We start from the raw sequence: 12,169 nt of genomic DNA on the forward strand, positions 1-12,169 counted from the left end.
AGGACTCACCCAGTCCCACAGCAGTTCTGTTGGTTAACAGTGACAGTGCCCTTGGTTACAAAAAAAAGCCCCATTTTCAAAGCCTCCACTTAATTCCCTCATGTGAGTTTTTCTCATAATCTTTGCACGACTTCTTTGTGCTTCCGTGCTCATCTGGGAGTCAGGATCTTCTTTTAAATTCTATTTTACTCCTTTTAAATGTGACAAATACAAATAGGGAAACAAAGCAGCAAACATTAATAGGAGAGATGTGTGAAATTGGGGCATTTTTGCCTTTTTTGCAAAAGCCGCAGGAAGTTGCCAATATTTCTGCAGACGGAAACTATTTTTTCCACCTTCGAATCATCACACGGCGTAAAATCTGTGGGTATTTCTGTGTCTTTGGACAGATGCAGGAAAATACAGACTGTCTCTTGAGAACTGACTCACTCTGGGCCCTTCCTTGTTCTTTTGGCACCCGCAGCTCCCTGAAAGACACCTCAGCATCAAGTCCTCACCTCTGCCCAGATTAACTGTCCTGTGTCTGCAATCAGTTACTAATGTTATGTGTGATCCCAGAAACCATTCTTAAGAAAGCATCATCTGTCCATTAAATTCAGAAGTAAAATAATCCAAACACATCATATTGCTGGATTTGAGATTGAATTCTGAGGGAATGTTTAGGGAGAGGCAGATCCTGCAGTCAGTTTTAGAGAGCTCAGCAGAAGACAAGATTACCTTCAAAGAGGACTCCTTCTCCCCAGCACCCCCAGCAACGTCCCAGCACTAAATTCTTGAGAATTTCAGACCTGGTTGGAAACTTTGCAGCTCAGCATCCTTGCTGATTTGTTCCCTTCAGTGATTTTGCTATCTCACACTTCTTAACTGAGCCTGGCTCATGGCTTGCAAATCCTTTTAGTGGTGGGCTGGTGCACTTGTACATCAGCCTGTGCATCACAGCTCTGCTCAGATAATCTGATTCTTGAGGAATTTGTAAAATCCCCTGCTCTGTCTCTCCTCCTCCCCAGAAGCAGAGGGCTCGTGCAGGGCTGCTCTGAACCTGGGAATCTGTCACAGTCTTCCAGCCGAGGCTCTTGCCAGCATGTCCCAGGTGTGCACAATGAGGAGCACAAGGAAAACGAGATTGTACTTGTCCAAAGCCTGCTAGGATGGCAGCTGCCATCCTATGGAGCATCCCTGTGCCAGGGAGCCAGGAAAATTAGGGGAGGGCATCAGAGAGCCTCCCTGCACTTGTACAGGCATTTCAGGCCCTTCAGGAGTGCCCAAGGTGAATAAATGTGTGGGGACAGGAATGAGCAAGCAAGGAATGAGTGAGGGAGCTGAGCAACACATGGAATAATCACTTGGGACTTACAGGAACACACTGGGGACAATGGGAATGGTGATCCTGAGAGGCTTTGCTCAGTCAGGCTGTTTTGCTTTGTGTCCCAAGTGCTAAGCCATACTGGGATTGTATTTAACTGGGAATCCGGTAGCTCAAGTTACAGGTGAACAGCTTCAGTCTTGGGACATTTCTGCATTGTACTTAACTGAATAATACCTTCCCTTTCTTCTTTTTTTTTTTTGCTCATTGATCAAGCTGCTTTTGAGAAAAGTGATACTTTGCATATCTGGCTAAGTGCTGTTAACAGCCTCTGCCTGCGGTTTGTTAAAATTAAAAAAAAAAAAAAGGAAAAAGAAAAAAAAAAAAAAGTGTGATCTTGCTGGAGAAGTAATTTGCTTCTCTCCAACCAATGATGGCTTGCACTTTATGCAAATTGGTATCTAGGGACAACAAATCCCATTTAATACATATGCATAGTTCATAAAAAAACCGACGTGAGAGAAAGAGAAAAAAGATAAAGCAACGAGTCAGCAAAAGAACAGGTTCCGAGGAAATTTATTGTCCCAAATTGGACATTTGTAACAGATGATGTGAACAAGTGTTAACTTTGTTTTCAGCAGCTCTTCACGTACATTCACTAGACATCACACAGATTATGTTTTAAGGATCTGAACTGTAATAAAAAAAAGTGTCTGTGGGCTTTGGAGTGTTGTGTTCCATATGGTTGGGGAAGTGCGGAGTTATTGCGACAAGCATCTTGTGAAGCTCATTACGCACGGCGGTGTGAGATGCGAATTGCTGTGCATCGCTATAGGGTACGTACATGACATCCCACAGTCAGCAGATAGCAACTGGAAATGAAAGATATGAAGGCACAGAGTACAGCTTCAGGGAACATGTTAGACAAAACATCTGCTGGTATCAGAAAGCTGCATTATCAGATCATTGTGGCCATGAATTTTTTATAAAGAGTTTTTTTTTCTTTTTTTTTTTTTTTTAAAGCTGCAACTTTGAAAGTGACATTTTGCGAGAAAGTTTTTGATTGAAGTGTGATGTCAGGAGAAAGGCCAGTCTAGTTTATTATCTGTGTAAGAGCCAATACTGGCAGCCTGAATCAGCTCCTTTCTCCAAGCAGTTGAGTTGGCCATTCATGTACTACAAGAGCTGTTCCTTGACGGCTGATAAAACCTCGACCCGGGTCACAGGTTGGAGCTTTACTGCCAGGCTCCTCAGCCAGGAGGATTCAAAGTTTTTGCTCCCATGGTGTGGCTGGGGGCTGCTGAACAAAAATTCACCCAAGAAGCAGAACCTTTCTGTTCAGAAGGTGGAGCAAAGCACAGCAAAGCTCAGCATCCTCACCTAATTCCCCCTTGGGTGGGACCTGCACAACCTCCGGGTACCTTGTCCCCGCTGCCGTGCTGAGGATCAGCTGCTCTGTCAGGGGTGGCCGTGAATAAAAAGTCCATCACGTTTGTTGCTTGCAAAACCTTCTTAGCCCCACAGGCTGTTCTTTGGGAGTGTTGCCCTGAGCTGTGGACATCTCCCTGCTCAGAGGGGCCCCCTACCTACTTAACATTCCTGAGGGTTCTGAGGGCAGCGAGATGGCACGAAATGTATGTGCATGGTGTAACTATTTATGTTAAATGGACAGGCATTTTCCATCCTTTCACCTCTGCTGACCCAGCTGTGAGTTTTCCTGCAGCAACAGGTACCAATGGAAAACCTGTCTCTGGTTTATCTATGGATGGTCTCTCTCTCTCTTTCTGTTCAGTCACCTGCCTCAAAAGTGCATCCCAAAGTGAGCAGACTGATTTCTTGAGCTGATTCACGAATAGTTGCCTCAAAGAAAAGACCAAAATTACCCTGTTTTTTTTGGTTTTCCTAAACCTTCTCCCTGTTTATGTGTAAGAGGGTGGGAGAACGGAGGGACATGTCCAAAAGCAGCATGATTTATGAAAGGATTTAGTTGTCGGCAGCAATTTTTTGTGCAATGCTGTTCGTTAATGTGGTGGGGCTGCAGGGAAAGCCAGAGATGGTTCATCCTCTGTCACTGGTACTTAGGGATCCTGGAAGTAGGTGAGGGATTGTGCTGGGCTGACCTGTTGCTGAACAAGGCAATCATGAGGTGAGGGATAGAGCTGCTGAGAGCAGCTGCCAGGAGGAATGGCATTCCCTGAGATGAGCCCACCCAGGCCACAGCTGGAACATTGCTTTCCCAACTGCTGCCTTGGAGTAGCATTTAAAACCAGCAGGTGTATAGGACATGCAGATCCAGGTTTGGCAGTGTCGCTTACCTAGACAGGAACTACATCAGGAAGGTAATTCAGTGTTCTTGCCATTGTATAAAAATAACCCTAATGGGTTTTTGTGATTGCTTCCTTGGGATGAGAGGTTTAGAAAATACTTAAAGATAAATTTAATGAAAAAAGAAGCAGATCAAAGCTGAGTAGTTGTTTGCTGTTTTGTTGTCGTTTTTTAAAACCTGTTTAATTAGAGTTTGGAGGTTGGAGGTTTATTATGAGTGGAAATTTTGATTTTAACTTGCTCAAGTATGTGGAAATGAAAAGCTGAATGTGGGTCTGCATTTCCCAGAGGCATCTCCACTGGACTGGCTTCAGCTGTGAAGCTCCCAAACCCTGGGATGCTCTGATTTGGAGGGGAATCAGAAGGAAATCTGACCTTATCTGAATTTCAGTAATCAAGGACATCTTTATAGCTGTATAAATGGGAATCAGAGCCTGCTGCATTTTTAATATTCTTTAAAAGAGTGAAAAGCTCCTTTATCCTGAAGCTCAATGTTCCTTTACTGGCTGCACACCCACACCTGCAGGGAGCCCAAGGAAGACTCTCCATGGGATTCCCACTGCTTAGTGGGAACTTGCCTGGGCAAGCTCATCTCTCCACACTGGAGATGTTTTCCCCTGTACCTGTGTCCCAGCATGCTGGTAGGAAACTGTGTGTACCTGGAGTCAGGAGGCTGGCAGTAGTAGAGTCCCTCAAAATGAGACATCAACCAAATTTCTTCTTAACTGTTGTTGTCGTATGCGGTGACCCAACACTGAGCAAAAATGAGTCCTGCAGTCAGTCCTGTGTGTACAAAGCAAGCGGAAACATTTAAGTGCCTCTTTGGGCAGGCAGTCAGGTACTGCTTCATCTGCAAGCCAATATATCAGCATTTACTAATGGGTCTGTGCTAGTGCAGTAACTAGGCTTTTAATTGCAGAGGCTGAAACGTGAACGTATAGCCCATCCCCTCCCTTTTTTCCACCTTTGCTTTTAGTTTGGGTTTTCACCACGTTTGAAAGATTTCCTTGGCTGTTCTTCAACTTTTCTCTGTCTCTGTGTGCTCTCCCTGGTAGCAAAACTATTTCTGAACAGGTGAGTGTTTCAGAGATGGAATAGATATGATTTCTTATAGAGCATGTCTGTATGTACATGTAGAGATACACACACACACACACACACATGTGCATATGTATATGCAAATTTGGCAACGTATATCAAAATTCTGCCCCATCTCCAGATGGCTGGAATATGGGAAGCTTGTCCCTGGCACAGGCAGTGTGTGCAGTCAGCAGAGCAAGCAGAGGGGGCAAAGAGCTGGCACTGCGAGCGGCGGGAGAGCAGGGAAGAATATATGGACATGCAGCTAACGAGAAGGGAAGGGAAGTGGCTGCAGGGGAAGGAGCTATAACGGGTCCCAAACGTGGCAAGCACATATGCTGCCATACAGCAAAGGCAGAGTGCCACCACTAGTGACAAGCGGATTGCACCTAAGGAAAACAGCTGTGCCAAGCGCCCAAGTCCACAGTCAGCCTCCCGACCCCGCGTCTGCCCGCTGATGTGGATTAGACTGTCAGGTCTGGGAGCCTCTCTGAGCCCACGTTCCACAGGAATAATGGCTCAGTACGTCTCTGAAATACCTCTTGAACGGCTGCCTGTTTTGCATTTGCAGTCTTGCATTTGTGAGGTTGTTTTGTTTTGTTTTATCTTACTTAATTTATTCTGCTGTGCTCAGTACCACACGAACACTTTGACTGTGTGTGTAGATCATTGCATGGTTTAGTGCAGTTCTGTGTTACAAACCCTCCCACATAACCCTATGATTTGTTAATAACTTTTCTGTTTTGAAGAAACACCCTTTGACACCTAAGCTGGATCTCCTGTTCTTAGGCATAAATATAATTGTCCCCGGTGAAGAACATCCCTCTGACTGGTCCTATCTGCTCTGTATATATTTGAATATATAAAATATTAATAAATGATGCCAAATGTTTAATCACATCCATTTGACTCTATGAGAGTCGGTGTCTGTAGGCTTTCTGTGTTAACTGCTTCTGTGATATCTACATACTGCTGACTTGTTGTTGATCTCAAGTTTTTAAAGCAAAATAAAACTGAGGTTTGCAGTTTGATTTGAATTAATCAGGTCTGATTAGACAGGAACAGATCAGGCTGCTCTGGAAATCACCGAATCTCTCTAATTCAATTTCATGTGTTATTCAGAAAGAAATAGTTCATAGCTTAAGTGAAAGTGTTATTTATTTAACACTGTTTTTTTTCAGAGTGGGGCATTATGATGATGATCAGGGTGTAGGAAAGAAAGCATTTTATTCTATGAAAAAACAGATATTTTAGAATGGAGTCACCTGCTGGTAGATCTCATAAATGTACATAAAAAGATGCTTCCTAATATTATTAGTTTGGTTTTTTCTCCCCATCACCCTGACTGTCCATCTAAAAGCTTTGATAGCTGGAGCCACAAAAACAGAAGACTGTATTTAGTTGAATAAGCCAATTTAAAGGGAAAGGTTGGAATTATGTATGGCAGAGGACAATTATGCAAACTAAATGATTCTTCAATTAATAATGAGATCCATGAAAGGCAAAGGAGACAGGACCCTCCTCTGAGGAGGAGAAGGCTCACGGTTCCCTGTGCACACCAGGGTGTGCAAGGGTTGGGATGTGGAGGGACAGGGCAGGGGCAGCTCCCAGCCAAAACCTGAGGGGCTCTGCTGATGGTGGGAAGTCCCCAATGGGAATTTTCCTTTCCTAAACAGGTTCTCCTCTGATGGTGTCCATCTCACAGAGCTCTGTTAGGAAGCAGCAAGTGGACCTGGGCCGTGTGAGCACCTGCCAGGATCTACACTGTGAGTACAGTGCTGGAGGCGTGGTAATCCCAACCCAATTCCCTTCCTCCTCACCCTCTGGAAAACAGGACAGAGACACACAAGCCTAACTCCAGAGCCACCAGTTTGGCTTTTTCATGCAGCTTTTATCCTTCTTTTAAATCCTTGACTGTTGTGTGCCAGAGCAACAAGCCATATGTTAAAGATGGTAAAGAGCAAATACTTCGCAGCCAGTACCAGCATGTGGAGTCGGGGGGAAGCGGGAATAACGCTGGGAGAAGGGGGAAGGAGCGATTATCTGGGAGTGATTATTCGGGAGGGCAGTAGTGGGAGGTGCTGTAAGTGACAGGGATTCACTATGGGACGCAAATCACTTAAGGCAAAGCCATTAGGATCAATTTAAAATACCAAAGAGGGAGGCTAAAGTGACAATAGCATATTTTAATTGAAATCACAAATATCAGTCTGCAAGATATGGTTTAAAAGACCAGGGCAGAGTTACTTTATCTGAACAGAGGAAAAAGTTTTCCCTTTTTTATTAAAAAAATGCAGAGATCAAAATGGAACTATGTTTTTAAAAAAAAAATTAAATCCCATTTATATTTTTTCCTATTTTAATATTCTCTTTTCTCTTGATGGCCATATTACAAATGGAATTAACTACATTACTAATGCTTTTAATTTGATTTTAATAGAGCCTAGGGCTGAAGCATGGAATCAGCGTGTGTCCCATTAAAGGAAAAATACAGTTACAGGGACAATAAATAGCATGTCCAGATAAACACATTTATGCCTTAGTTTTATTTATTGAGCTAAGTGGCCCATGTACAGAGACTGGGGGTTTTTTCAGACACTTTTCCAAAGCTGAAGTCCATATGATGAGATTGTTACTGGTTTTGGCAGCAGCAAAGTGAACTTGGTAAAAGAACCTGGCATGGAAATCCACCGAGTTCTGACATATTCCATTTGCTCCGAACTCTTTGATTTCTGCTCACAGAATCTGACATGTGTTGGGCATTGACCTTGCTCTTTTAAATAAGCTTATTTTAGAGGACCTTTGCAGAACGCTGTGTGTTTGGCCTCGATGTAAGCTGTTAGGGAAATGTAGTACAAACACAGAAGTTGTATGTTTTGAATGCCAGAGATGTTGAGCTGCAGAGCAGTCAGTAAAAGCTGTACTTCTGACTCCTTTCTGTGCTCTTAACAAGTGTCCTTAAAGAAAAGAAAAAATTATTTATCCTGCATTTGTGTGAAGGTTTTTCTGTTTATTTATTTTTAGCACGAAGTTCAGGACCAGACTTCTTTTTCAGCCTGAAATATTCCTGTTGGGCTCTCAGACACTCAGTGGAGTGAAAGCAAACATTTTGAAAAGTAAGTGATTGTCCCAGGCCAGAAATCCCAGAGGGTCAGTGTCTTATTGCAGAATCACTCCCCATAAATGTCTCTGAATAGAGGCACTGGGATACAGGAGGGAGTTCCCCAAAGCTTGGCCTTTCCTTTATGGAACAACTCACTTCACTCAGTGTGTTCCAAGAAGAGCCACAACCTTCAGTGTGGAGCTTTGATTTCCATTTGTCACAGGGGAGCAGCTGGTATGAAAGTTCACAGTCAAAGTGCTGCAATCTTGCAAATGCCAGCTTGCAGCACTGTGCAGGGAAACAAATCACTGGGCCCCAACATGGCAACACTCTAATGAGAGGGGGATTGAAACGGGTAGAAAAAAATGCCCTGCATTCAGCCTCTACCTGCTCAAGTCACTAAAAACTCCTGTCAACAGCAAAAGCAGAAAGAAACTTGGAAACACACTTGGGATGTTGATGTGGCAGACACACTCCTGCACCCTTTACTTGGGCTTTGAGGTTTGGAGTCTGGAAATTTAATCAGCTAGAGAATGTGTCCCTGGAAAGGGTCGTTGAGTTTAACCATATCTGAGTAAGTGGCAGTAATATTCTACACATAGGAAAACAGGGATCAAATGGCAAAAATAAATGTAAATTTGAATTTGTGGTCATGTGTAGCTCTTCAGGACAAAAGCTGGCTCCATGAGCAGCGAGGAGAGGGAGCAGGGCTGTGCCAGAACATTAATAACCCTCTTCCTTGGCCCGTGGACAGCTCTGCACACTGAATTCCTCTCAGAGAGCTTGGCTCAGTTGGCTTCCCAAGCACACAGGAAGGGCATGAAGACCTGTCTCTGTTGACACTGGGTTAAGAGGCTGTGAGGGTTTGACGTGGAACATTTCCTTGGCTAAAGGAGTCAGGAGTGGATTTTTTTACCTCTCTCTGCAAACCCCTCTCCCTGATTCAGCGGCAGTGAAGGGAAACCCTCCTGTTCCTATGAATAATTCATCTCCAGCACATACACAGGGTTCAGAGCTTGACCCAGACAGTTTTTAGGGAAACAAGTGAGCATCATTGCCAGTGCTGGTGGTTGCTCCATGTAGGATGAGTTGGAGCTGTGCCATCAGTCAGCGGGAGGGATGGCAGAGCTGCTGCCCCTCCTGCAAAGGGGGTCTGCCTGAAATTCCCTTAACCGTCACTCACAACCTTGTTTTTTCAGGGAAATGGCTTTTATTTGTTGTGAATTCTTCACATAGAACAAAAACTAAATACTGTAACATATTCTGGGTTCTGGGCAGATAAAAATTGAAAGGGCTGGGGTGTTTGTGCAAGTGGAATGATAGTGACGAGCACCACGTGAGGTCCCTGAAGATGGTGTCAGGGGACTCGATCCCCCACAAAATGATGAAAGACTCTGATGTAATGGTGTTTCGTGAAACAATTCAAACATAAATGCCACTTCCCTTCCCATTAACAACTGGCTGCCATTGTACCAGGATTTTTTGGTTTTTGATATGTATTTTGAGCACACTGAGACCAAAAACTTCCATTGTGATAGTGCTGCAGGAAGGTTGTGGTGCACTAAGAATTGAAATGCAAATCACACTTAGACACAACCTCCTGCTGAGGCCCAAATTTTTATAGATCAGGTTCTGCAGTCCTGATGAAGAATCAGTGATCTGCCTTTTCTGGGATTCACAAATTAGCTGCAGTCTAAGGTATCATTTCCTACGACAGAATTGTAACTTGCCAGATGAAAGTTTGTCACTGAGGACAGTTCCCTGATCTTCCACTAATTTTTCCAGCTGCAGTGCCACTAAGGATCCTTTCCCACACAATGCCAACACACACATCACAGCTCCCCACTCTGCAACATGCTCTTGCTGAATATAAACATACTGTATATATTGATCCTCTCCCCCTTGCTTTTTTTTCTCCCCCAGTGTGCAGGTGGTAAAACATTGTCTGCCATGAACTTCATGATGCAAAAAAAAAGAAAGAAGAAAAAGCTGTGGTTTGGAAGCTGCTGGATAGCAAACTGCAGGCTGGGAATGTGGCTGCTGAAACCACTGCAAGGATAACAGGGCATACACAGGTTTGTGGATAATTCTGTTTGCTAATTGCTCATGAAATTTCAGGTAAGGAACATCCAATTTGTTATAATAGGTAATATTATAATAGGGTTTTGCTTTCTAGGGTGGCTTTTTTATTATTATTACTGTTATTATTTTTATTGCTGTCATTACAAAGACAGGGCTCTCTGTGACTGGAAGAACACTTTACAGAGAGACTGTGGCAGTGCTGTGAGGCAGCACAGGATGTTTTTAGCCATGGACATGGCAACAGTAACAGCCATGTCTCCAGGCCCTGCTGTATCCCAGGTTCCCCTTCTGAGGCTCCGTGCCTGCTCCTGCCATCCTTGAAGCACAGGATCCATGACCAGCCCACAGCAGGTACATAGGAAAGTTAAAGGAGGCAAATCCTGCCCTCCTCTTCTAGAAATGGAGTACAAACCCATTTTACAGGGCATCTGAATGACAGCAACGCTCAGTTCTTAACAGTTTCGAGCTGGTACCTTAAACACAAGGAGGGAGCTCTGCTTCTCAGTGCCCTGACCCACTGAGGCCTCCCAGCAACTGTTCGGGTCACCCCTTTCCCTTCCAGCTATTTAGAGGTTCTTGACTCTGGAAAAATGTGCTGAAAATTATCACCAACAGTGATCACAAGCTCAGAGCCAAGTCCCTCCGGTTTGCATCCACTTGCCATCCTGCAACTTTAACTAGTTCTACTACTTACTACTAATTAGCTACCAGCTAATACTAATAGCTACCAGTGCTGCAGCATTTCGGAGTTACACACACATTAATGAGAATGAGCATTTGTTGACAGCCATGGTGGGAGTTGTCTGCGTGCAGCATTTCAGGGGTCCCCGTTGCTGTAATGTTTGATTGCCTCCTCCGGTAATTACCATTGACACTGAGCACGTTTTTCATAGGTCTCACTTGGCTGTGCAGAGCTGAAAGACATGTTGGGCTCTGTTTGTACTGGAGAGAGAAGAGGCCAATAATAATATATTGTTCAGTAACATCCCTTCTTCTCCCCACTTCCCTCACACGGGTCACACAGTGCCAAGGGACGGAGTCAGCTCTGCTGCTGCACGTTTTGGTGCTTTGTTGTCCTGCATTAAACTCCCTTTCACTACTTTTTGAATATGTACAGAACAATTTAATCATTTTAACTTAAAGTCAATTGCTTCCTTCATTTGGGAGTATGAAGGTAGTTAAAATGCTACAGAAATTTGGCACACCAGCAGTAAGTTAACTCTGGTGGGCCCTTCCGTGCCTATGTAAAAGAGGGTGCATAATGGGAATTAAAGCAGAGGGAATATGGAGAAATACAGGCCCCTCGTAACTCTTGCAGGGAATATGAGCACATGGCTGGCGCTTCTTTAGGAATACCAATTGCCTGTTTGGAAAAAGAGGTGCTGGGGAATGTCCCTGTCTCCCTGGTCAGCTTCCTGACTCTGCTCTGCAGAGAGGCACACGTTACACATCCAGCCTGCGGCTCTGGCTCAGCCTGGCGCTGCAAAGGGAGCTTTTTCCATGTGCTACTGTGGAAAGGAAGCTGCTCTCACCCTCACCCTGAGGAAGATGAGCTATAGGAATATACAAGGGGCTTTTTTTATAGCTCGGGGGCCAGAAGGGGAAGCAGTGGTCATGAGCAGAGACTGGAAGTTGGCTTGTTAAGTAAATCTCAGGCTGTAGCTGGTTTTAATTTATTTTTTGTTTTATGTGCAGGAGACTAGGCCTTGCAGGCCTGGCTAATATCAAAGCCTGGGGGTTTGTAGATTTTTAATCAAGGTCCACTTTGGGGGGTTCTGCTTTCGGGGCTTGTGGATGTGTAGGATTTTTTTTGTCTTTTTTTTTTTTTTTACTTGCTGCAGTGTCTGGATTTCTTTAGTTCAACTTTTCCATTCTTCAGACTTGAGCCAAGTGAGCGATTTCAAATTACCCAGCACTTTCCAGAGAGGCCCTTTTTGTTGTTTGTTTTTTTGGTTTGGGATATTTTTTATTTTTTTTTAAGCAGACTTGCAGTCCAGTTTCTCTGAAAATCCCAGATGGTGTCACAGTCCCACCCCATTGCCTCTCACTAATTTGGCATTCCTCACACGGTCTAAATAGTTTATTGTTCATCAAATCTGTAGGAAAGGAATTTTATATCAATTTTTTGTTTGTTTTGTCCCTCTGCTGGCAGGAAAAGTAAATCCCAAAGTATTTCAGCAGGTGCTATTAATATGCAAATAATGGAGAGTACACTAGGTCTAATAGACCTCCCAACTACATGGGAGGTGTCGCTGTTGGAGCAAATTAGCTTTCCG

General features: G+C 44.0%; 2 long non-coding RNA genes across 4 annotated transcripts in view; one reads left to right on the forward strand and one right to left on the reverse strand.

The window, feature by feature from the left end:
- LOC113991666 overlaps positions 1-12,169 on the forward strand; it is a 259,176-nt gene that overhangs the window by 240,758 nt on the left and 6,249 nt on the right. For all 3 annotated transcript variants that reach the window (XR_005565202.1, XR_005565200.1, XR_005565201.1), the window contains 3 exons: positions 6,385-6,474; positions 7,733-7,824; positions 9,735-9,886. This is a non-coding gene — a long non-coding RNA (uncharacterized LOC113991666). The remainder of the gene's footprint in view (positions 1-6,384; positions 6,475-7,732; positions 7,825-9,734; positions 9,887-12,169) is intronic.
- LOC113991667 overlaps positions 1-12,169 on the reverse strand; it is a 79,811-nt gene that overhangs the window by 933 nt on the left and 66,709 nt on the right. Inside the window, exon 14 of the long non-coding RNA XR_005565204.1 lies at positions 4,288-4,411. This is a non-coding gene — a long non-coding RNA (uncharacterized LOC113991667). The remainder of the gene's footprint in view (positions 1-4,287; positions 4,412-12,169) is intronic.

This window comes from Pipra filicauda, unplaced genomic scaffold, assembly GCF_003945595.2.
Source record: "Pipra filicauda isolate LSUMZ 115617 unplaced genomic scaffold, ASM394559v2 scaffold118_size2161507_pilon, whole genome shotgun sequence".
NCBI lineage: Eukaryota > Metazoa > Chordata > Aves > Passeriformes > Pipridae > Pipra > Pipra filicauda.